General features: G+C 41.0%; 1 long non-coding RNA gene across 14 annotated transcripts in view; it reads right to left on the bottom strand.

Moving 5' to 3' along the window:
• Nucleotides 1-3,336: 3,336 nt before the first annotated feature.
• LOC144315439 (uncharacterized) overlaps nt 3,337-25,923 on the bottom strand; it is a 30,196-nt gene continuing 7,609 nt past the window's right edge. For 4 of the 14 annotated variants that reach the window (XR_013381136.1, XR_013381138.1, XR_013381137.1 and 1 more), the window contains 4 exons: nt 25,817-25,907; nt 24,609-24,695; nt 16,654-16,735; nt 15,952-16,549 (listed from right to left, as the gene is read on the bottom strand). This is a non-coding gene — a long non-coding RNA (uncharacterized LOC144315439). Of the gene's footprint in view, nt 4,317-15,948; nt 16,550-16,653; nt 16,736-24,608; nt 24,696-25,816; nt 25,908-25,923 lie in introns of those variants that run through there. The other 10 variants (XR_013381131.1, XR_013381132.1, XR_013381130.1 and 7 more) reach the window with 7 other exon arrangements.

Here is a 25,923-nt window from a genome sequence, read left to right on the forward strand (position 1 = left end):
TAAGTGCTGATGGGAAGGAGCCCATGGGAGGAGCTGGAAGATGCAGGTGGGGAGGCAAAGAGAAATCCCTGCAGAGACGAGAGGGCAGAGGCTTCGGCCTGCCTTCTCCACAGCAGACGCCCTGAGGAGAACCTAGGTAAGGTAAGAGGAAGGTTATAGATTTGGTAGGAAAGAGTTCTCTCCAGCAGTTTCTGTTTTCTCTGAGAATGAGAAGGGAGGGAAGGAGGGCCAGAGATTCTGGAAGAGTGTAGAGATGTTTACAGAGCTGAGAGGAGGGAATTCCTACAGCCCCCAGTGAAGGGGGAAGAAGGTGGCTCCCAGGAAAGCTGGGCTTCTTGGCTTTTTTTTCTGGCCTGCAGTGCTCGGAGGGCCGGACTGTTTATGCTCCCTTACATACACAGTACACTTAGTTCATCCCACCATTTACTCTCTAGTGACACACACGTACAAAGGTCTGACCTGGAACCAGGCCTGATAAGAGCCACCAGGTAAGCAGTAATGACCGCATAGGGCAGTGCAGGCCCAGGGCATCGTCCCCCCACCAAACCACCCCAAATTCACTTCAACCATCTGCCCGGCTCTCCCTTGAGCATCTTCAGGATTGTCCCTCAGTGAGAAACTCAAAATCTTTTTTTAAAATATGCTTACTGGGGCTCCAATAGATCAGCTTGGTGGTTATTCCAGAATTTGAAGAAGCCGAAGGACAATGGGCTAGCCGACCTTTTATTTCCTAAGCTTTCAGGATAGTTGAGGAATTCAAGATCCATGATTTTAGCAGACTTGAAATGAGACTGACCTTCTGGTGACCTCCCGGCTCACGGTCCCCGGAGCTGAGTGAACGTTAGAGAGTGAACGACCTTCTGTGTGAATAGGTCAAGTCACAGGCAAGGCAGCGCCCTCCATACCATACCCTGGTACGGATTCCATTTTGAAGGAAAAGACATGGCCTTGAAGTGAAATGAAGCCACTGACGGCAATGAGTCCTGAAATTTAACCCAGCAAACTCAGGCGGGCTGGGACAGCCATGTCAGCTCAGGGAGGGCGACATGTCGGATTTGTGGGGACCCTGGCTCAGAACATCACTGCGGAGAGATGTGTAACCACCAATGGTTTCACACTTGTATTATTGAGCCAAGCCACAAATGACCCTGTGACTCAGTTTCCTCATTTGTAAAAGCAGATTAAGAAAACAGAATACCTACCCCATGGGGCTGTTGTAGAGATTACATGAGGTAATATTTCCATGAAGCATTTAGGATACCACCTGGCACTTCGTAAGTGCTAAATAAGTAGCATTGTCTTTTTCCATCACAAAAAGAAAGTTGGCCAAAGAGGCAGGGACTTTTGACCTGAAAGAACCACCCTCCATGCCCCACTCAGAGGGCAACTTATGAGGACTGGAAGTGATCCTAAGGTCAGCACCTTCCTGTGACCCCTCCATACAGCTGCTTCGTTCACTCGTGTTAGGGGGTCCGCGTCAGGGCCCATGCGTCCGAGGGAGGGCCTGCGTCACTCACTGCCCTTCCACGGCCCAGCACTGTCCTCTGCACCACGCCCAGCTGAGGGAGCCCCCAGCATTGCAGTGTGAGCTCATTCATTTGGGGAATATTAATAATAATGAAAGGGAATAGAAGGGAAGGGAGAAGAAATGGGTAGGAAATATCAGAAAGGGAGACAGAACATGAAGACTCCTAATTCTGGGAAACGAACTAGGGGTGATGGAAGGGGAGGAGGGCAGGGGGTGGGGGTGAATGGGTGACGGGCACTGAGGGGGGCACTTGACGAGATGAGCACTGGGTGTTATTCTGTATGTTGGCAAATTGAACACCAATAAAAAACAAATTTATTATTAAAAAAAAAAAAAGAAAAGCAGGAGTGCCCTAGGCACTTAGGAAGAAATTACTGAAATCAAGGGGAAGTTGTAGAAAGGTGACTTTCCAAACCAAAGTGGGGAAAGACGTCTAAAGACAACACAGGAAATGTGAAATCAAGGCTACTCCCCAAGTTGAAGGTCTGCAAGCCCCCCAGGAAGAGCCCCTGGTCAGCTCCGCCTCACTCTCCCCAGAGGAAAAGCCAACCGTTACCCTCACCCTACAACTCTTCCTTCAAAAGGCCCGTAAATTAATTCAGAGTGTTACAAAATCACAAACTCCCCCTTAAAGCCATGTTTCAGAAACACAGTGAAACCTCACAATGAGTGTGCAGATGTGGGAAGGCCCCGCCCGGACTGAGTGCCAGGGATGGTACCCGCCCCCCTCCTGGAGTTCCTCCAACCCTGACAGCAGTGTGTTTCCAAACTGCCTGGGGAGAGTGGTGGGTTGGGTTGCATTTCCCTAACCGACCAACCAGGGGTCACTGGTTACAATATTCTGATGGATATTTTGAACCCTCAAAGAGAAAAGGACATTCTGTGGTATTCACGTTCTCTGATTGCAAGGTTGAGAAATCTGCTCTGCGCTGCTGGCACAACAGGCCTGACTGCAATTGCGCTGAGATGCAATAGCAAGAAACCCATAAACGAGTCCAATTTATATTATTACACATATCTGGGGGGTGGGGCAAAGGCAGGCAAACACAGCTTTCCTCAGATCAAATAAGCAGTCAGGTCTAGGGCGGGCAGGAAGAGAGCATTGTTGACAGAAGACAAAGCACCTGTGTAGGCTGGGAGGGCCCGGCCTGGAGGGTCGGTCCTACTCCTACTGCCTTCTCTCTGCCTCTGCGGTCTCTAAACCGCTTCACAGAAACTTGCTTCCTGCCAATTAAGAGGACAAGAAAGTTCAGAAGAAGGAATGTCTTCAGAGCTGTGATGAGGTTTCGCCTTGAGTCTTCTCAACAACCTCCGTGCAGGAAAACCCGTGTCTGTGTGTCTGTGGGGTCACGCTGTCGGGGGTCAGGGCCGAGAGGGCTCGCAGAGCAAGCAGCCCTGTCCCTAGAGAACAGAGCCCGGGGTCGCGTCCCCTGGCAGCTCGGAGGCCCCTCAGGGGCTGAGCCCAGGCACGAGGAGTGGAAAGCAGATTGGCCAAGGAAGGAGGCCAAGGCCCACCCGGCAAAAGGTGGTGAGGGAAGGAGCCGGTCTGCTTTTCCGGCCGGGGGGTAGGCCGGTTCAGGCCACCCTCGGGAGGGGCAAAGCTGTCCCTCCAGAGAAATGGTACTCGGTTGGACCCGTGTCCACCAGAACAAAGGGCCTGTGTTTTCACTCCAGGGCTTGGTTTGCTCGGAGACTGAGCCCAAGTGGCCCCTGACCACGAGTCTGCCCGAACTCCTGCCACTCGAAATGCCCTGCACACCCAGAGGTAAACAGCAGGCACCTTGTTGGTAAAGATCGTGAATTGGGGGTGAAATCCAGGGGGGTTTCCTCCCCGTGTTTAATAAGCTGTGTGATATATAAAAAGTGGCAGAAATAGCAAAAGTAAGCTTGATGTCATTAACAAAGTCAACAAAATGATAGTGTCAGTAATCCAGATGATTCTAGACAGAACATTCCCATGCTGCCATTCTTCTTACGCAAAACAAACTTGGCAAAGACAGTGTGCCACCTCCATGTGGGGGAGGGCACTCATGTCAGGCTCCAAGGTGTGCTGGCTGGTCCCTGAAGCCACTCCAGAGGGTTTTTCACAGATGCCTCAGGCTGGGATCCAACCTGGTGGTGATATTATCCATGCCTGGCTGTCAGCATGGCCCACGAGTCACACCTGGCCCACCTCGGCCCAGCGTTGGTGGGGCTCTGAATTCTTTAAGAGCAAACACGTGAGGTGAATCTTGTCAAAGAAATGGGGCCAAGAGCCTGTAGTTAGAGCCCAAAGTGATGAAGGAGGAGGCCCACTGAAATCCCGCTGGGCCCCCAAGTGGCATGGTGTCCTGGCGGAGGCACAGGACTTGACAGGAGAAGACCTAGCTGGGCCTTGGACAGCTCTCAACTAAGCGAAGGTGACAGAAGCAGCTTCACTCCTGTGACTTTGGCCATAGCTCAGATGAAATGAGGGTAAAGCATAGACACCAAAAACTGGAGGACACCACACGGAAGGAGTTTCTCTTTCTTATCCACCTGCAGACAAACCCTCGTCCACTTGTCGTGCCCACGTGTAGGTTCATAAGCAAAAGGAACCAGAGACAAGCCATGAGTTTTGGGGTCATTATAAAAGTATTTTATAATTTCGATAAATAACCATAGATACAGGGCCTCCTGGGTGGCTCAATTAAGCATCTTCATTCGGCTCAGGGTGTGATCCCAGGGTCTGGAGATCGAGTCCCGCATCAGGCTCCCTGCAGGAAACCTGCTTCTCCCTCTGCCTGTCTCTCTGCCTTTCTCTCTGTCTCTGAATAAATAAGCAAAATCTTAAATAAATAAATAAATAAATAAAATCTTTTTTAAAATGAATAATAATTATAGATGTAAAATATAGTTACTATTTATATGTAATATATCAATATACATAAAATTTTACAAATAAAATTATAAAATAATTTATAACATATAATATACATGTAGTTATATATAAATATAAATAATATAAAACAGATTATATGTTACAATAAATATATTTTATACATTTGTAAATACATATTCACGTTATAGTATATAACATATATGATTTAATTATTTATTAATTTATTGTATGATTTAATTATGTGACTATAATTTAATCATGTGTATCTGTAGTTATATAATATATATTTGATTATATGCTATATTGATTATATAATTTAATTATAATATGAATATATTGAGTATATTATAAATATAAATGTATATATTTATTTTTTTTAAATTTTTATTTATTTATGATAGTCACAGAGAGAGAGAGAGAGGCAGAGACACAGGCAGAGGGAGAAGCAGGCTCCATGCAGGGAGCCCGATGTGGGACTCGATCCCGGGTCTCCAGGATCGCGCCCTGGGCCAAAGGCAGGCACCAAACCGCTGCGCCACCCAGGGATCCCAAATGTATATATTTAATATATTTTATACATACACACACTGCACAAATGCTTGTGTCAGACAATCTGCTAAGCACTTATACTCACAATGATGTACCATTATCCCCATCATACAGATGAGAAAACCGAGGCAGGAAGTTCAGAGACTTGTCCCAAATTATCCTGACTCTTTGCAGTAAGAAGAGCAGAGAAAAGCCTCGGTGGCAGCCCTCGTTTGTCCCAGCTCGTGAGCTGCCCACCACAGATTTGAATGTAAGGAGTGATCCTCCACTAGTTCCATCCCAAGGCCCTGCGGCACTCCCACAGCCTCTTCCCTGGTCCTCCCACTCCACAGCAGCCAGGATGGTTGCCCTCTGTTGACGGTACAGTTGTTGGTCTTGCACACTCACCACAGTATGCCCTCTGATGGACCCCAAATCCCCACGGTGAACAACTTATTTCAAACTGAATCCCACCTCCTTGCGCTCTCCCACACTAACCACCCTACCCCCAGTGCCCTCACTCCTTCCTTCCCCCTACCTCCTGCTCCCTCCAGGCCAGGCTCTCTCTCACCTCTTCCAACAGCCCACATGGACGTCCGTTCCAGAATCCCAGCTGTTCTCCACCCAGTTCTGCACAGCTTGGCTTCTCCCCCAACTATGTGCTACCTGAATAGTCACTTCACTGCTCTCACTCCATTCCCTGAAGGTTGTAATTGTGTCACGTATCATTTCTGTTGTCTCAGGCTCTAAACCTGGTTTAGACAAAGTTCAGCAGATTATGATTAATTGATTTAATTGATTGGTTTCAATTAAGCCACAATACCACCAGAAAAAATGAGAAACTGTGGCATTTTGATAATGACACCAGGAAGGTTGGTTATTTGGGACCTCGGAAGTTTCATAAACTTTCAACATATGCTTCTTTTGTATGAAAAAATCTAATTAGTTTTCTCAGAAAAGCATCTGGGTGTACATTCTGGGGGCTTATCAGGGAAGCAATCACAGGCCTACTCAGAGGTGGGTTCGTGTACCAATACCATTAGCTGGTGACAGCAGTGCACTGAGCCCACACGACAGGAGGCAGGCAGGCTGCCCTGAAGGCGCACCGCCCACATTCCTTCTGCAGCTCCAGCAGAGCTGGGGAGAGCACGCTTTCTTATTTGTGCTCCAATCATCTATAATATCTAAGCTTCTAAGTATATGCAGCCTGTCATGGCCTAAAAAGCCATGCCATAGAGGGCAACATGAACTCTCAATTTCCTTGTTCTCCCAATCAACTAATTAAAAAGAGTCCTTTGTGCTCATTTAAAATACTAGAGCAACAAAAGCAAAAATAAACACAGAAAAGGAAACCATCAAGAAAATGAAAGCACAAGCTACAGAATGGGAGAAAATACTTGCAAATCATATATGTGATAAGGGACTAATTTCTAAAATCCTAAATCTATGCACTGCTGGGGATTTACCCCAAAGATACAGATGCAATGAAACGCCGGGACACCTGCACCCCGATGTTTACAGCAGCAATGTCCACAATAGCCACACTGTGGAAGGAGCCTTGGTGTCCATCGAAAGATGAATGGATAAAGAAGATGTGGACAATGTATACAATGGAATATTACTCAGCCATGAGAAAAGACAAATACCCACTATTTGCTTCGATGTGGAGGGAACTGGAGGGTATTATGCTGAGTGAAGTAAGTCAATCGGAGAAGGACAAACATTATATGGTCTCATTCATTCGGGGAATATAAAAATTAGTGAAAGGGAATAAAGGAAAAGAAGAGAAAATGAGTGAAAATGTCAGTGAGGGTGAGAAAACATGAGAGACACCTAACTCAGAAATGAACAAGGGGTAGTGGAAGGGGAGGTGGGCGGGGGGTTGAGGTGACTGGGTGATGGACACTGAAGGGGGCACTTGGCAGGATGAGCACTGGATGGTATGCTATATGTTGGCAAATTAAACTCCAATAAAAAATATTTTTAAAAAAAGAAATATAATCTGCATCTAGTAAAATAATAAATAAATAAATAAATAAATAAATAAATAAATAAATAAATAAAATCCTAAATCTATCATCTAAGGAGGGGCACCTGCATCTCAGTAGATCAAGAGTCCAACTCTTGGTTTTGGCTCAGGTCATGATCTCACAGTCATGGGATCGAGCCCAGCATGGGGTTCTATACTCAGTGCAGAGTCTGCTTCAGATTCTGTCTCCCTCTCCCTCCCCCTCTACCCCTCCTCCCACTCATGCTCTCTCTCTCTCTCTCTCTAAAATAGACAAAATCTTTAAAATAAAATCTATAAGGAACTCATAGGACTTAAGAGCAAAAAAAAAAAAAAAATCCAATTAAAAATAGTTTCCCAAAGAAGACATACAAATGGCCAACAGGTACATGAAAGGTGTACATCATCACTAATCATCAGGGAAACACAAATCAACACCACAATGACTTATCACCTCGCACCTGGACAAGTGGCTAGCATCTCCAGTCATGGCTCTGCCCTTACCAGCTATGTGAATTGGGTACTCTCCAAACCTTCAAATCATCTGATCACTAAGAAATCAGAGTGACTAACTCACAGATTGCTGCAAGGATTAAGTGTGAAAATCCACATAAAGACCTTAGGTAAATTCCAGGTAAAGACCCAGCTGTGAACAAAATCTTTAGAAAAAAATAGAATAATATTTTTACAACTTCAGAGTGATGAGATTTCTTAAACAAAACTCTCAAGGAAAAAAATGATAAATTTGACATCATCAAAATTTAAAATGTTTGTTAAGGGGGGCTCAGTGGTTTAGTGCCTGCCTTCGGCCCAGGGCATAATCCTGGAGTCCCAGGATTGAGTCCCACATTCATCTTCCTGCATGGAGCCTGCTTCTCCCTCTGCCTGTGTCTTTGCCTCTCTCTGTGTGTCTCTCATGATAAATAAATAAAATTTTTTTAAATAAATAAATAAAATGTTTGTTAAAGACAAAGTCTAGGCTGAGAGAAAAAAATGGCAATCCTTATTAAGAGATGAAGTATTTGTATGTTTTCAAAACATATAGAGACCCAGTCAACAAGGAGAACATCAACTCAGTTGAAAAATTCTATATGTTTATAAAAAAATTCTCAACCTCGTAATAATCATAATTACGCAAATGAAAACTATGAGCTACTGTTCTATACCTTCCAATGGACAAAAATCCTGAGTCTGCCCGGCATTCCAGCTCTGAGGGTTCACCATGGCCCTCCCCAAGCTCATCAGAGAAAAGCCCCTGGGGCCACTAGATGGGTTCACCAGATGCTATACCCCTCTCCTCGGGGTGCTGGGAGCCCTACCCTACCCAAAGAAGCCTGCTGCTAGGACCTGCACAGGGCTCTTCCCTGGGATTGTTCTCCTGAGAGTGGACTACACATCCCTAGACCTAGTGTACTCTAGGGGTGCATGTGGACATGCAAGGCCTCTGGCAGGGCAGGACGGACCTGAGAGTTGAGGGTTGGAGAAGAGGATAGGAAGAGGCCAAGGACACCATCAATCCTCCAAGCTGTCACATCATAATACAGAACTCCAAGGAGTCTGAGAATTCTAAGTTCAAACTCATTCTCTAAGTCAGTATAAAGCCATATCCTCAGAAGAAGAATAGATGTTCAAGTTTTACTTAGATGTTTAATATCTTAACTCCTAACTTTTAAATAGGTGGATACTTAGTATATGGGGATGTGTACTCTTGCCCTGGGCAGGCCTGATCTGACATAGAAAGCACTGGCAAGAACATAGAGAAATGGGAACTTAGTTATACTGCTGTCAGGCATGTTTGTTCTTTGAAAATAATCCAGCAATACCTAGTTCATACCCCAATAACACCAAAAATCAGCTAATATCTCCTAGAAAATCTCTTGCAAAGATGATGCATTGGAAGTCATCTAGAATTACTGAGTGTGTTACCCAAGTGTCAGGCTCTCAGGTGTTTTATAAACTGCATGTTTAAAGCAACCCCGTGAAGTAATTATTAATAGAGACTCATTTTACAGATGAGATAACTGAGATTTACAGAGGCTGGGTACATTGTTCAAGTTCACACAGAAAGTGCTAGATTTTAACCCAAGTCCACTGGCCCCAGACTTCGTCCTTACCTACTGCGCTATCTGCCAGAATGGAAGAATCACTATGGAAAGATACAGAAATGGGAATAAGTATAAACACCTAAGAATGGGAGAAAAATCAAGACTGACTCACACAGAAAATTTCCATTGAAATTGTGCACATAGTAGTTATATGAGTATGGAGAGCACTTGAAAGCAGAGAGAGAAATTAGGATTTAATATCATAGAAAGAATGGGTGAAAATTTTTCATGAAGAGAGTGACACATAGAAGTAGAAATTTTAAAATACAAATTTCTCAACAAATGCTTACTGAATTGAATTCTTTACTGACAGCTGAATTCAACATGCTTTATCCATGAAAAAAAAATTGAACAAATCTAAATCTTAAACATTTTAACATTTCGAATTTTAAAAATTTGAACTTACCACAAAAAAGAAAGGAGAGAAGAGTTTCTATCTTGTAGTTTGGGAAAACTGGAGGCAACTCCATCACTAGCCACTGTCATCACCCACACTACCCCCACCGACCCTCACACACACTCCTCCCTGGAGAGGTGCCCTTTCCACTGGCAAGACTTCCCTAGTGGCGAGAGGTCAACAGTTTCCCCTCTGGAAGACTTACGAAGGCTGGATCTTGAACCTCCCACAAAGAATTGGCAGTTCTTTAGCCCTGGTGAGTTGAAATACCAGTGTCTCTTGCACTAACTACCTTCCCAGGCATCCTAGACTAGAGTATATTCCTACAGCTCCACACAATTCTTTACCTTGTTTCACTACTAAAGTCACCCAGTCCAGAAGGGCAGACAGCAGCACTACAATTGACTAGGGAGTAGTACTTGCACTCTGAGGGCTTTGTAGGAAGCACAGGGGGTTTACTAGTGGTTTCTGCTATCAGTGTGTAAAGCTGTAAGTATGACATCCTTACGGATTCATTTCTTTTGTTATTTTGGTGAGGTTTTTTTGTTCCTAACTTTAAAACCTTTTATTTTTTTTCTGATTAGTGAACAACACATCAATACATTAAAAACACCTAAAAACACAAGAAAAAAGAAAAATTTTCTTGCAAGATAGGAGATAACATCATTAACAATTTCACAATTGAGACACCTGGGTGGCTCAGCAGTTGAGTGTCTGCCTTTGGCTCAGGGCATGATCCCAGGGTCTGGAGATCGAGTCCGCATTGAGCCTCCATGGGGAGCCTGCTTCTCCCTCTGCTTATGCCTCTGCCTCTCTCTGTGTCTCTGTGTCTCATGAATAAATAAAATCTTTTTAAAAAACAAAAACAATTTGGCAATCATTACTTCATACAAACCTTTATGCATACATATATATGCACATATGCACACCTATAACCACATACACAGAATTTTACCTAATTGGATTATATCCTACATAATCAAATATGAAGGAAACCCTTTTTATATATCTCTAGATTGTGTTTATTAGGTTTTTTAATGTTTTGTTTCATTTGTCTTGTTTTGTTTCTTTTCCCCTCCTTCTTCCTATGCCCAACACTACAATTTTTATTTTGTTGATTTATAATGCATTCTAATATATGGTCAGTCTATCACCACATATACCCCCTTCTATTTTTCAAATTTTTATTGGAATTCTCATGTTGTTTTCTAAATGTAATATTGAAAAAAAACTGACATCCTTATGATATTAAATCTTTCCATCACTGGATATCTTTCTATTTGTTCAGATTCTGTTACTCTTCATACAGATACTGTATTTTTCTTGCTAAAGTTGCTCCTAATCATTTTATTGTGTAATTTCTACCGCTATTGTGAATACCTCCCATTTCATTATCTTGTAAAGGTTTTGATATTGGGGATATATATATATATATACACACACACATATACATACATGACATGATATATATATATAAGATATATATGCTAAAGTAACTGACTTTTGTAGTTATCTTATTCATTCATCTCACTAAATTATTCTATAAATCCCAATTATTTTAACTGGGCTTATGATTATGGTATCAGCAAAAAAATCTTTTTTTCCAATAGGTACACCAATTATTTTAATTTCACATCATATTGTATTAACTACACCCTCTAAAGTGGTATTATTAAGTGGCAATGGAGACAATCCTGCTTGTTTCTATTTGTAATTGAAATAGTTTAGGATTTTATCATTTAGAATTATATTTATAAGAATTAAGCAGGCAAAAGTACTAGTCAAGAGCAGAGATTAGCAAACTATGATCCATGAGCCAAATTTGACACACATTTTTGTAAAGTTTTACTGGAACACAGCCATGCTTTTTCATTTGCATATTACCTGTGGTTGCATTTTGTTCAACAGAAATGTGGAGGAGTTGTGACAGAAATCATATGACCTGTATTATCTAAAATAGCTACTATCTGGTCCATTGCAGGAAAAGTTTTCCAACAACCTTGGTCAAGTGAGCTTATGCTGTGGCAACAAACAACTCCAAAGTCCCAGTAGATTAACACATTTATTTTTCATTCCAACAATGCCAGTTGTGAATCTGGACAACTTCCAGGCATTCTGTTCTCCATGAAGTGGCAAAAAAGTAAGCTGTTTCAATCCTATTGTTCTGCCATTAAAATGCAAAGCCCCTTGGATCACCACAGTGGAGGAAGAGCACAGTGTTTTCACACCCACCCCCCACAATACAGCACAATCCATAAACCAAGAGTAATCACATGACTCCACTAAGTGAGCTGCAAGGGGACTAGGAAGTAGAACTTTCTATATGCCTGGAAGGAGACAGAAACCAGATATTGTCATGCATTATCAATACCTATCAAATAGATTTTATTACATCTTATAATTTCTTTCCATTTCTATTAAAAAGTTATTTGGTTGTTAAAATTTCAACATCTATTGATACATTCTGTGAGTTTTCTCCATAGGAAGTGTAATGTAATAAATTCTGCTCATAAACCTGTTGTGAGGGAATCATTCATGTGTTGCTGCAATGAAATCTATTTAGTAAAAGTTCATTATTTTTTGGCAAAGTTGAATTTTATATGTTAAGATTTCTTTTTTTTTTTAAGTTTTATTTATTTATGATAGTCACAGAGAGAGAGAGAGAGAGGCAGAGACATAGGCAGAGGGAGAAGCAGGCTCCATGCAACAGGAGCCTGACGTGGGATTCGATCCCGGGTCTCCAGGATCGCGCCCTGGGCCAAAGGCAGGCGCCAAACCGCTGCGCCACCCAGGGATCCCTATGTTAATATTTCTGCAGCTATATTCACAAGTAAGATTAAGTGGTTAATCCTTTATTTTCCCCCTTCTTTAATTTTTATTTTATTTTCCCCTTTGTACTATCTTTATCTGTTAGGGGAGATCTCAAACCTGGTACTCATTAGAATCATTTAGAGAGCAGTTGCAAAATATTGATGTCCAAACCCAACTCCAGACCAACTGAGTCATAATCTTTGAGTGTGGAGTCCAAACAGCAGTAGTTTTTAAAATTCTCTTGATGCGTCATTTGCAAATATCTTCTGCCATTCTGTAGGTTGTCTTGTAGTTTTGTTGTCTGTTTCTTTTGCTGTGCAAAAGCTTCTTATCTTGATGCAGTCCCAATAGTTCATTTTTGCTTTTGTTTCTCTTGCCTTCATGGATGTATCTTGCAAGAAGTTACTGTGGCCAAGTTCAAAAAGGGTGTTGCCTGTGTTCTCCTCTAGGATTTTGATGGAATCTTGTCTCACATTTAGATCTTTCACCCATTTTGAGTTTATCTTAGTGTATGGTGAAAGAAGAGTGGTCTAGTTTCATTCTTCTGCATGTGGATGTCCAATTTTCCCAGCACCATTTATTGAAGAGACTGTCCTTTTTCCAGTGGATAGTCTTTCCTCCTTTGTCGAATATTAGTTGACCATAAAGTTGAGGGTCCACTTCTGGGTTCTCTATTCTGTTCTATTGATCTATGTGTCTGTTTTTGTGCCAGTACCACACTGTCTTGATGACCACAGCTTTGTAGTACACCTGAAATCTGGCATTGTGATGCCCCCAGCTATGGTTTTCTTTTTCAATATTCCCCTGGCTATTCGGGGTCTTTTCTGATTCCACACAAATCTTAAAATAATTTGTTCCAACTCTCTGAAGAAAGTCCGTGGTATTTTGATAGGGATTGCATTAAATGTGTAAATTGCCCTGGGTAACATTGACATTTTCACAATATTAATTCTTCCAATCCATCAGCATGGAATATTTTTCCATCTCTTTGTGTCTTCCTCAATTTCTTTCAGAAGTGTTCTGTAGTTTTTAGGGTATAGATCCTTTACCTCTTTGGTTAGGTTTATTCCTAGGTATCTTACACTTTTGGATGCAATTGTAAATGGGACTGATTCCTTAATTTCTCTTTTTTCAGTCTCATTGTTAGTGTATAGAAATGCCACTGACTTCTGGGCATTGATTTTGTATCCTGCCACACTGCCAAATTGCTGGATGAGTTCTAGTAATCTTGGGGTGGAGGCTTTTGGGTTTTCTATATATAGTATCATGTCATCTGAGAAGAGGGAGAGTTTGACTTCTTCTATGCCAATTTGAATGCCTTTTATTTCTTTTTGTTGTCTGATTGCTGAGGCTAGGACTTCTAGTACTATGTTGAATAGCAGTGGTGAGAGTGGACATCCCTGTCTTATTCCTGATCTTAGGGGAAAGGCTCCCAGTGCTTCCCCATTGAGAATGATATTTGCTGTGGGCTTTTCGTAGATGGCTTTTAAGATGTTGAGGAATGTTCCCTCTATCCCTACACTCTGAAGAGTTTTGATCAGGAATGGAGGCTGTGTTTTGTCAAATGCTTTCTCTGTACTATTGAGAGGATCATATTGTTCTTGGTTTTCCTCTTGCTGATATGATGAATCACATTGATTGTTTTACAAGTGTTGAACCAGCCTTGCATCCCGGGGATAAATCCCACTTGGTCATGGTGAATAATCTTCTTAATGTATTGTTGTATCCTATTGGCTAGTATCTTGTTGAGAATTGTTGCATCCATGTTCATCAGGGATATTGGTCTATGGGCTAGTACCCAAGATCTATAAAGAACTTATTAAACTCAACAGCAAAGAAACAAACAATCCAATCATGAAATGGGCAAAAGACATGAACAGAAATCTCACAGAGGAAGACATAGACATGGCCAACACGCACATGAGAAAATGCTCCGCATCACTGGCCATCAGGGAAATATAAATCAAAACCACAATGAGATACCACCTCACACCAGTGAGAATGGGGAAAATTAACAAGGCAGGAAACCACAAATGTTGGAGAGGATGCAGAGAAAAGGGAACCCTCCTGCACTGTTGGTGGGAATGTGAACTGGTGCAGCCACTCTGGAAAACTGTGTGGAGGTTCCTCAAAGAGTTAAAAATAGATCTGCCCTATGGCCCAGCAATTGCACGGCTGGGGATTTACCCCAAAGATACAGATGCAATGAAACGCCAGGACACCTGCACCCCGATGTTTAAGGAAAAATGTCCACAAAAGCCAAACTGTGGAAGGAGCCTCGGTGTCCATCGAAAGATCAATGGATAAAGAAGATGTGGACAATGTATACAATGGAATATTACTCAGCCAATAGAAACGACAAATACCCAGTGTGGATGGAACTGGAGGGTATTATGCTGAAATAAGTGAATATAAGAGTGAAATAAGTCAATCAGAGAAGGACAAACATTATATGGTCTCATTCATTTGGAGAATATAAAAAATAGTGAAAGGGAATAAAGGGGAAAGGAGAAAAAATGAGTGGGAAATATCAGAAAGGGAGACAGAACATGAGAGACTCCTAACTCTGGGAAACGAACTAGGGGTGGTGGAAGGGGAGGTGGGCAGGGGTGGGGGTGACTGGGTGATGGGCACTGAGGGGGGCACTTGATGGGATGAGCACTGGGTGTTATTCTATATGTGGGCAAATTGAACACCAATAAAAAATAAATTTATTAAAAAAAACTCTCTTGATAATTCTAACTGTGCAGAATGCACTAGGGTTATATCGATGTGTACCCTCTTTGTAAGGTGATAAAATCATTCTAGGGTTCAAATTATTTAACCTTTTTTCATACACAATGTATACCATTAAACTTAAAACAATCAAGCATACTAGAAAACAAGAAAACAAAACAAAAATACCCTTTGGATTCCAGATAATTGAGGCATAAGGCACAGAATTTAAAATAGTTATCCTTAATATGTGCCAGGAGATAAAAGAAAAAATTTGAATTTTGTCAGAGAACTCAAAATTGTTTTAAAAAGGAAATACTAGAACTTAAAAATCCAGCCATCAAAATTTAAAACTCAGTAAATAGGTTTAGCCAGAGCTGAAGAGAGAAATGGTAAAGTAGAAGGCAGATCACAGGAAAATATCCAAGAATAAAACACAGAAAGAAAAGAAAACACTAAAGAGAGGGTAAATTGTATAGGATGTACAATAAGCTTAACATATAAATAATTGGAAACCAATTAGGGGAGAAGAAAGAATTTGGGTAGAAGCATATTTGAAGAGATGATTTCCAAATCTTTAAAAAAGATTAGAAAAATATGAAGTCACAAATTCCACAAGTCTTTTAAACCCCAAAGAGAGTAAATAAACAACAACAACCCAAAACACACACCCTTTGCTGCATCACCATAAAACTGCTAAAAATCAGACAATGAGAAGACCCTAAAGCCGTCTGAGGTCCGGATAAATAGATACATTCCTTTAAAGAGGCAATACATAAACTTATGGCTGGTTTCTTCTTAGAGAAACAGTAAAAACCAAAGACAATGAAATGATATTTTTAAAGAACTGACAGAAAATCTACTATATGCCTCATAGTGTATACTGAGCAAAAATACCCTTCAAGAACATGGATGAAATAATGACATTTTCAGATAAACTTTTTAAAAGAAAAGGCCATCGCAAAGGCAGGCTAAAAAGCATCTGACTGACGAGCAACCCTTTTCAACAACAACAACAACGTCATGCGATGAGCAACAGACTCTGCTGATGGGCAACTGGGTTTTTAGTTTCTCTCACTTGCTTTCTGCCCAGAAGCAGAATGGACACCACTGGCCAGTTGTGAGGTGTGGGGAGGATGACAGGAGAGGAGACCTCTATAGGAACAGCCTGAGCTTCCTAAAGATACAGGCACATGGCCACAAAAGTGTTTTAATAAGAAAAATAAAAGAAGTACATTTATTTTAAAAAATATTTTATTTAAATTCAACTTGTCAACATATAGTATAACATCCAGTGCTCATCCTGTCAAGTACCCTCCTTAGTGCCCATCACCCAGTTTCTCCATCCCCCCACTCCCCTCCCCAAGAAGTATATTTATATTAGTGGAATGTCATATATAAATTAGAAATACAGAAAATTTGGCCACAAGTCAGTTAAATAAATTAGGCTTATTCTTCTCATGGTACATGAAATCCAGGAGTAGGCCAATTGGCATTAATTCAGCAGCTCAAATATTCAGGGCTGACAGTCATGTGATCCTCTCAGTCTTTGCTTCATGGTCTGAAGACAGCTTCTAGAGGTAAAGCCAACCAAATTCTGGGGGGAAAAAGGGAGGGGTGGGAATAATACAAGGAAAAAGTAGTGGAAGCCAGAATAAGAAAGTTAAACATCCCAGAAATTCCCAGCAGCCTTCCACTTACTTCTGATTGTTCATAGCTCTGTCACATGGCTCTCCACCCAACTATGAAGGAGGCCAAGAAATGTCACTTTTTTAGCAGAGTTCTGTCAGTGGAATGAAAGGAGAGAATGGATATTGGGTCAGCCAGTGGTAATGTTGCCACTCCACAAGACTAATTCCACATGGAATCCATTATCCTAACTTTGTAAAAATTCATTGTAATGTTTTCTTGGATTTCCAAAATACCTTTATTCTGACCAGTAAACATCTCTTAAAAGTTGTATTTTATTCTATAAAAGTCTGTATGGTGGTGGTTCTCTGTAATTTGTTTGCTCACTCTGCACAGATGCTTCTAGGCTGAATTTGTGACACATGGTTTGGACACCACAGAGATTGTTTTATTCTTTATGGTCAATAAAAAATGTTCTCTTAGAAGTCAAAAAACATCATTAGAAATGGTATGTTAAGAAGTAAACATAAAACTATTCCCCAAAAGTTAAAATCAGATCTTTTGAATTGAAAATGTCCTGAGGCTTCATTCCTCTCCATTGAGGTAGGTCAAGGAAATGCATTTATTCATTCTTAGAATAAACTATCTAATGATGCTAATGAACTCTATTTAGCCCCTCTCTCCCCTACACAAGGTAATAAGAAGCAGACATTCCCAATGGCACCTCAGCCCCTGCCCTTGCTCTTCATTCTAATACAGACAGGCTTCAGCAGAATCAACCCCTTCTAGAGAATGCTGGTAATTCCCTTCTTCCTAGTAAACCATGCCAGGCAAAGGGAAAGAGGCCTCTGTAATTAGAGGAGGGAGATATGATCGACCCTTCTCCTCCAGATGCTGGCCATAGGACCAGCTTTTCCTACTCAGAGACTTTCTAGCCTCTCTCCACCTTCCCAGGCATTATAGGGTGTGAGAAGTCATCTCTTTGAGAACAGTCACTCAGTCCCCAATCCCAGTTCAGCCTCTGGGTAGATTAAGCACATGACAATTAGCTTCTGATTATTAGGGCACTTCAAAGACATCCATCTCAAATAAACACATCACCAGCTACACAACTAGATAAAGAGCCAGGCTGTCCCACCCATGAATCTCCCTTTTCAGGAAGCCCTGGGAAACCTAGGAAACTGACCACTTGTGAGACCCCACTTTTCCCTTCTAGTGCCTAAATTCCTGCTCTTCTTACATTTTAAATTTGCTAATAAGTAGTAAACGTGCATAACCTTAGGCATTCCTTCCCTGACCCCAGTAAAGTCAAAACCTCAGCTCTGCACTCTCTCCTTCTGTCTCTCTCCACAGCCTCATTGTGTGGCCCCAGGTATGCCATGTACCTCCCAGGACTTGTGATAATAAATCTTGTTTTATCAAAGTTCCCCGATTGTTGTTGCTTAGGTGCATCTTGCAATCATAATAACAATCACAGAGCCAGTCTGGCCATAACATTGACTCTGGCTGAGAGAAATGTCTATAGGGTCTCGCCACAGTAGTACTGGCCCAAGTAAGTGCCCTAGGCATTCCTCACCAATAGCATTACTATGGATAGGCTGACACCAATACAAAACATTGTGCCATAGAGATATTTATAGCAATTCTCAAAGCATGCACTTAAATACCTTCCTTTAAAGCATGTTCCTCTGTAGTTTCCAGATTTATTGCTCTGGAGAAAGAAAAGGCAAGTGTATGGACCTTTAGTCGGACAAAAGTCCTGAAAAACACGCTTCCCTACTAGGAAGAGTATTACGATTTTATTTATAAAGGACTACAGTTAGAGAACTCAAATAAAGTCTGCCCTCTACACATCATTATGTCTAGACTAGGAGTTGGGGGTGCAAGAGAGGATGTAAGTTCAGACTACAGCTCAGAGCACAGAGGAGGGCTGGGCAGTGAGGGGACAGAAGGCCAGTGAGCTCTGAGACCCTCTGTAAGAATACTTGAGGGATGCAAGACAATAGCCCAGCAGTCAGATAGCAGGGCCTTCCCAGATCATGGATGCCATGGTTCTGACTGGAGCAGCAGTATCTGTAGAGGATGGGCTACCTTCTAAATGAAAAAATATGCAGAGCTGGGGGAGAAGCCTAGTGTGCAATTTCTCCATGAAGGCACAGACTGGGCCTGCCTACAGGTAACCAATATAGAGCAGCAGCCCCACCAAAGTCCCACTTAACAAGGCTCCAAAGTTCCCCAGGAGGAACTCCTTACCCCACTGCCAGCAAATCACCACACAAACACACACACACACACACACACACACACACACACACACACACACTGCATCAGAAGAAAGCAGGTGGCCAAAGAAGAAATAAAAAGTCAACAATTACTAAAAACAAAAACGCGGCCTTATAGAGACTTCTACAAGATGGTGGCTTAGAAAGATCCTGAATTCATCTCCTTCCATGGACATACCAAATCTATAGTTACATACAGATTATTTCCCTCTGAAAACTAGATGAACTGCTTCCTCATAACACAGGATGAAAAGACCACATCAAGACATGTCTTGGCTCACCCTCAACAATGAGGACATATCAAGAATACATCAAGCAAGTTAGACAATCACAAAGCCTCAAGAGATAAGAGCCAGGGCTAGGCTGAATAGGAAGTTTCATCACCTACACAAGACCACTCCTTTAAGACTGAGACAGGTAGCTGCTTTGCCTAATAAATACAACACAGAGAGTCAAGCAAAATGAGGAAGCAAAGAAATATGTTCCAAATAAAAAGAAACAAAAAACAAGATAAAAATCTCAGAGAAAGACCTTAATGATATGAAAACAAGTTACCTACCTGATAAAGAATTCAAAGTAATGATAAAGATCCTCACCAAACTCAGGAGAAAAATGATGAACATCTAAGAACTTCAGCAAAGTAAGAACTTCAACAAAGAGACAGGAAATATAAGAAAGTATTAACAGAAGTCCAAGAGCTAAAAAAGAAAAGTCTCAGAGCTCAAGGATACAATAACTTAATTGAAAAGCACACTAAGGGGGTTCAGTAACAGACTGGATGAAGCAGAAAACCAGATCAGCAAGCTAGAAAACAAACTAATAATAACTCACCAAGACAGAGCAGAAAAAAGAAAAAATTTTCTTTAGTAAAGATAACTTCAAGGAATGGGACAACATCAAGTAGAATAACATTTGCGTTATTGGGGTCCCTGAAAAAGAGAGACAGAAAAAGGAAGAAAACTTGTTTGAAGGAATAATGGCTGAAAATGTCGCTAACTTAGGGTAGGAACAAGACATCCAGGTTCAGGAATTGCAGAGAGTTCCAAAAAATTATTAATCCAAAGAGATTCACACCAAAACACATAATTAAAGTGTCAAAAGTTAACGATAAAGAGAGAATCCTAAAAGCAGGGGGAAAAAAACAAAAATTTAATATGTAAAAAGGAAACCCCATAAGGCCATCAGCAGATTTCTCAGCAGAAACTCTGCAGGCCAGAAAAAAAAAATAGCATGACATATTCAAAGTGCTAAAAGGAAAAAACTTCCAACCAAGAATACTGTACTGACACAGTTATTATTCAGAATTAAAGGAGACATAAAGATTTTTCCAGACAAGCAAAAGTTCATCAGTATTGTTAGTATTTGCTTTATATATTTTGGTACACTTATGTTGGGTGCACGTATACTTACAAATGGTTTGTTTTTTTCATTTTTTTTTTAAGATTTTATTTATTTATTCGCAAGAGTCACAGAGAGAGAGGCAGAGACATAGGCAGAGGGAGAAGCAGGCTCCATGCAGGGAGCCTGACATGGGACTCGATCCTGGGTCTCCAGGATCATACCCTGGGCTGAAGGTGGTGCTAAACCACTGAGCCACTGGGGCTGCCCTGTTTTGTTTTGTTTTTTTAAGACTTTATTTATTTATTCATGAGAGACACAGAGAGAGAGAGAGAGAGAGAGAGAGAGAGAGGCACAGGCACAGGCATAGGGAGAAGCAGGCTCCACACAAGGAGCCTGATGTGGGACTCGATCTCGGGACTCCAGGATCATGCCCTGGGCCAAAGGCAGGCGCTTTACCACTGAGCCACCCAGGCATCCCAGCTTTGTATTTACAAATGTTAAAGAGACTTTTTTTAAGCTGAAAGGATATGATACTAAAGCAAATATTAACAGACCTAAAGGGAGAAACTGATAGCAATACAATAATAGTAGAGACTTTACTAGCCAACTTATATCAATGAAAAGGTCATCCAGACAGACTGATTTCCTTATTAATCAATAAGGAAACATCATCTTTAAACAACACATTAGCCTAGATATATTAAAAGATATGTACAGAACATTCCATCCAAAAGCAGCAGAATTTACACTCTTTTCAAGTGCACAAGGAATATTCTCCAGGACAGATCACATGTGAGGCTACAAAACAAGTCTCAAATTTAAGGAGATTGAAATCATGTCAAGCATCTTTTCTGACCATAGTGGTAAGTCAATTTTGAGGAAAACACTGGAAAAAACTACAAATACATGGAGAATGAACAACACATTACTGAACAAGCCCTAGGTCACAGAAAAAGAATCACAGGAGAAATAAAAATAATGTGTGGAGACCAAAAAAAAAAAAAAAAAACCCCAAACAAACAGAACTATAACATACCAAAATCTATGGGATGCAATAAAAGCAGCTCTGGGAGGAGTTCATTACTATTACTATTTCTACAGGTCTACTGCAAGAAACAAGAGAAATCTCAAATACACAATTTAATTTTACACCTAAAGGAACTAGACAAAGAAGACTAAATGAAGCCCAAAGTGAATAGAAGGAAGGATATAATAAAGATCAGAACAGAAATAAATGATATAGGGGCTCCTGGGTGGCTCAGTTAAGCATCTGACTTTTGATTTGGGCACAGGTCATGATCTCAGGGTCATGAGATTAGCCCTGTGCTGGGCTCTGTGCTGGGTGTGGAGCCTGCTTAAGATTCTCCCTCTCGAAACGGACTAGGGGTGGTGGAAGGGGAGGTGGGCGGGGGGTGGGGGAGACTGGGTGACGGGCACTGAGGGGGGTACTTGATGGGGATGAGCACTGGGTGTTATTCTATATGTTGGCAAATTGAACACCAATAAAAAATAAATTTATAAAAAAAAAAAAAGATTCTCCCTCTCCCCTTGCCCCTCCCCTAACTACTTGCTCTCTCTCTCCCTCAAAAAATAATATGTATATATATGTATATACATACATACACATACACACACACACGAAATAGAGACTCAAAAGGCAATAGAACAGCTTAATGAAACTAAGAGCTGTTTCTTTGAAAAGGTAAACAAAATAAACAAACCTTCAGCCAAACTCATCAAGCCAAAAAGAAAGGGCACATTAAATAAAATCAGAAATGAAAGAGAAGCTACAACTGATACCACATAAATACAAGGAATCCTAAGAGGCTACCATGAATGACTCTATGCCAACACACTGGACAATCTAGTAGAAATGGACAAAATTTCTAGAAATTTAAAGTTTTGCAAGACTGAATCACGAGGAAATAAAAAATCTGAATAGGCCAATTACTAGTAAGGAGATTGAATCAATAATCAAAAACCTCCCAACAAATGAACGTCCAGAACCAGATAGCTTCACTGGTGAATGCTACCAGGCATTCAAAGATTAAATACCTTTTAATCTCTTCAGAAAAAATTAAAGAGGAGAGAATGGCTCCCAACTCATTTTCAAGCCAGCATTACCCTGATACCAAAACCAGAAAAAGCAACCTAAGGTTTCAGTACAATCCCTATCCAAACTCCAATGGCATTTTTCATAGAACTAGAATAATAATTCAAAAATTTATGGAACCACAAAAGACTCCAAGTAGCCAAAACAATCTTGAGAAGAAACTGTGACATACCATACTTTCTGACTTCAAACTATACTGCAAAACTATACTAATCAAAATCATATGGCACTGGCATAAAAACAGACACATAGATCAATGGAAGCAAATAGAGAACCCAGAAATAAACCCACACATATGTGGTCAATTAATTTATGACAAGGAGGCAAGAATATGTATTGGAAAAAGATATCTCTTCAACAAATGGTGTTGGGAAAACTGGACAGCTACATGCAAAAGACTGAAAGCGGACCACTTATCTTGAATGTAAGACCTGAAACCATAAAATTCCTGGAAGAAAGCATATGTGGTAAGCTCCCTGACATCAGTCTTAGTAACATTTTCTGGATCTGATCCAAACACAAGGAAAACAAAAGTAGAAATAAACAAACAGAACCACCTCAAGCTAAAAAGCCCTTCATGGCAAAGGAAACCATCAACAAAACAAAAAAGTAAGTCGCTGAATGGTAGAAGATATTTGCAAATGATATATTGGATAAGGGGTTAATATACAAAATATATAAACAACTTATACATATCAATAACCAAAAAATAAGATTTAAAAATGGGCAGAAGATCTGAATAGACATTTTTCCAAAGACATACTGATGGACAAAAGGCAATTGAAAAGATGCTCAACATCACTAATCATCAGGGAAATGCAAACCAAAACCACAATGAGACCTCACATGTGTCAGAAAGGCTACCATCAAAAAGACCAGGAAAAACAGGTGTTGGCAAGGATGTGGAGAGAAAGGATCCCTCCTCATGCACTGTTGGTGGATCTGTAAATTGATCCAGTCACTCTGGAAACAGTATGGAATTTCCTCAAAAGATTTAAAATAGAAATACCATTTGATCCATCAATTCCAGTACTGGATATCTATACAAAGAAAACAAAAACACTAACTGGAAAAGACATATGCACCCCCCAAGTTCAATGCACCATTATTTACAATAGCTAAGATATGGAAACAACCAAAGTGTGCACAGATGGATGAATGGATAAAGAAGATGTGGTATACATACTTGCAATGGAATATTACCTAGCCATAAAAAAGAATGAAATATTGCCATGTGTTACATGGAAGGACCTTGAAAGTACTGTTCTAAGGACGGTAGGACAGAGAAAGACAAATACTGCATGATTCCACTTATGTGAATCTAAAAAACAAAACAAAACTCAGACTCATGAATACAGAGAACAGATTGGTGGTTGCCAATGAGGAGGAAGGCTGGTGGCGGGGGAGCAGGTAAAAGGGATCAAGGAGTACAAACTTTCAGTTATAAAATAAATAAGACACAGGGATATAATATAGAGCATAGGGAGTTTAACTGATAATATTGTACTAGCTTGTATGGTGACAGATGGTGACTACACTTATGGTGAGCACTGAGTAATGTATGGAATGTGAATCACTATGTTATACACCTGAAACTAATATAATTTTGTATGTCAATTATAACTCAATTTAAAAAAACAGCACTGCCTGCAAGGATTTTTTTAGTTATTGGATTAAGACTAGATTTCAAATAGAACAGAAATGTGAACACCCCCTCCAACTCATCCTCTACCTAGCAGTGGAGGATGGTGAGAACTATCACTTGATCCATAAAACAATAATATTACATTTCCCAGTCCTCTGAGCCATGATATCACTGGAATCACTGTACACTGCATGTGTAAGCTATACTATATAACTATATATTACTGTATACGATAGTTTCCTGTGGCTGCTGTAACAGGTCACCACAAATTTAGTGACTTAAGACAAGTAATATTTATTGTCTGACCAGTCTGGAGGTCAAAAATCCAAAATGGGTCTCATTGGATTAAAATCAAGGTATCTGCAGGGTGGTATCCCTTCTGGAGGCTCTAGAGAGGAATCTGTTTCTTTGCCTTTTCTAGACTCTAGATGCCTCTTCATTCCTTGGACTGTAGCGTCCTCTGCCACCTTCAGGTCAGCAGCCTTAGGCAGAGGCACTCACACACTACCATATCCCTAGTTCACCCTCTCCCAGTGGTGAGGACCTGTGATTACCATGGGCCCACCAATAATATGGATGATCTATTTAAAAGTCAGATGCTTAGCAACCTTATTCCATTTGCTACCTTAACCTCTTTGCCACGTACCATAATATAGCCAGTTTCCAGGGATTAGGATGTGGACCTTCAGGGCCATTTTTCTGCCTACCACACCTGGTAAACCTGTTTTCTCCCCTGTGAAAGGGAAGGATATTGATTGGTTAGAAGGACTGCCTGAGCTAATGTAGGTAAACTGACAGCCACAGAGTAGATGTTCATTCAGTATGTGAATCACCCTTGATTCACCTACTTTTTTCCTAACCTGTACACTCGAGCCTTCCTCTACCCCCACTGGCTAGCACCCATACTGGGTGGCCATTTTACCAGATGCAGTTCAAGCATTCAGATGAAGATTCTCATCAAAGCTGTCTTCTTCATCCTTGGCTCTTAGCTAGGGTAGTATGTTGGAGCACAGGCACTTTTTGTATTTAGTAAGATCTATTCCAAACAGAGGATGTGGAGAAAGGGGAACCCTCTTGCACTGTTGGTGGGAATGTGAACTGGTGGAGCCACTCTGAAAAACTGTGTGGAGGCTCCTCAAAGAGTTAAAAATAGATCTGCCCTATGGCCCAGCAATTGCACTGCTGGGGATTTACCCCAAAGATACAGATGCAATGAAACGCCGGGACACCTGCACCCTGATGTTTCTAGCAGCAATGTCCACAATAGCCAAACTGTGGAAGGAGCCTCAGTGTCCATCGAAAGATGAATGGATAAAGAAGATGTGGTTTATGTATACAATGGAATATTCCTCAGCCATTAGAAATGACAAATACCCACCATTTGCTTCGACGTGGATGGAACTGGAGGGTATTGTGCTGAGTGAAGTAAGTCAATTGGAGAAGGACAAACATTATATGGTCTCATTCATTTGGGGAATATAAAAAATAGTGAAAGGGAATAAAGGGGAAAGGAGAAAAAATGAGTGGGAAATATCAGAAAGGGAGACAGAGCATGAGAGACTCCTAACTCTGGGAAACGAACTAGGGGTGGTAGAAAGGGAGGTGGGCGGGGGGTGGGGGTGACTGGGTGATGGGCACTGAGGGGAGCACTTGATGGGATGAGCACTGGGTGTTATTCTATATGTTGACAAATTGAACACCAATAAAAAATAAATTTATAAATAAATAAATAAATAAATAAATAAATAAATAAAACCTTTAAAGACAAAAAAAAAAAAAAAAAAAGACCACACAGTAAATGTTTTAGGCTATGTGGGCCAACAGGTAAATTTGAGAATATATGTAGGTACTTACATAAAATGTAAGAACCATTCTTCGCTTGTAGGCCATTAAGAAAAACAAAGGCAGGCCAGATTTGGTTGATGGACTGTCATTTGGAAGACCCCTAGTGTAGAAGGCAA

This window comes from Canis aureus, chromosome 6, assembly GCF_053574225.1.
Source record: "Canis aureus isolate CA01 chromosome 6, VMU_Caureus_v.1.0, whole genome shotgun sequence".
NCBI classification, from domain to species: Eukaryota; Metazoa; Chordata; class Mammalia; order Carnivora; family Canidae; genus Canis; species Canis aureus.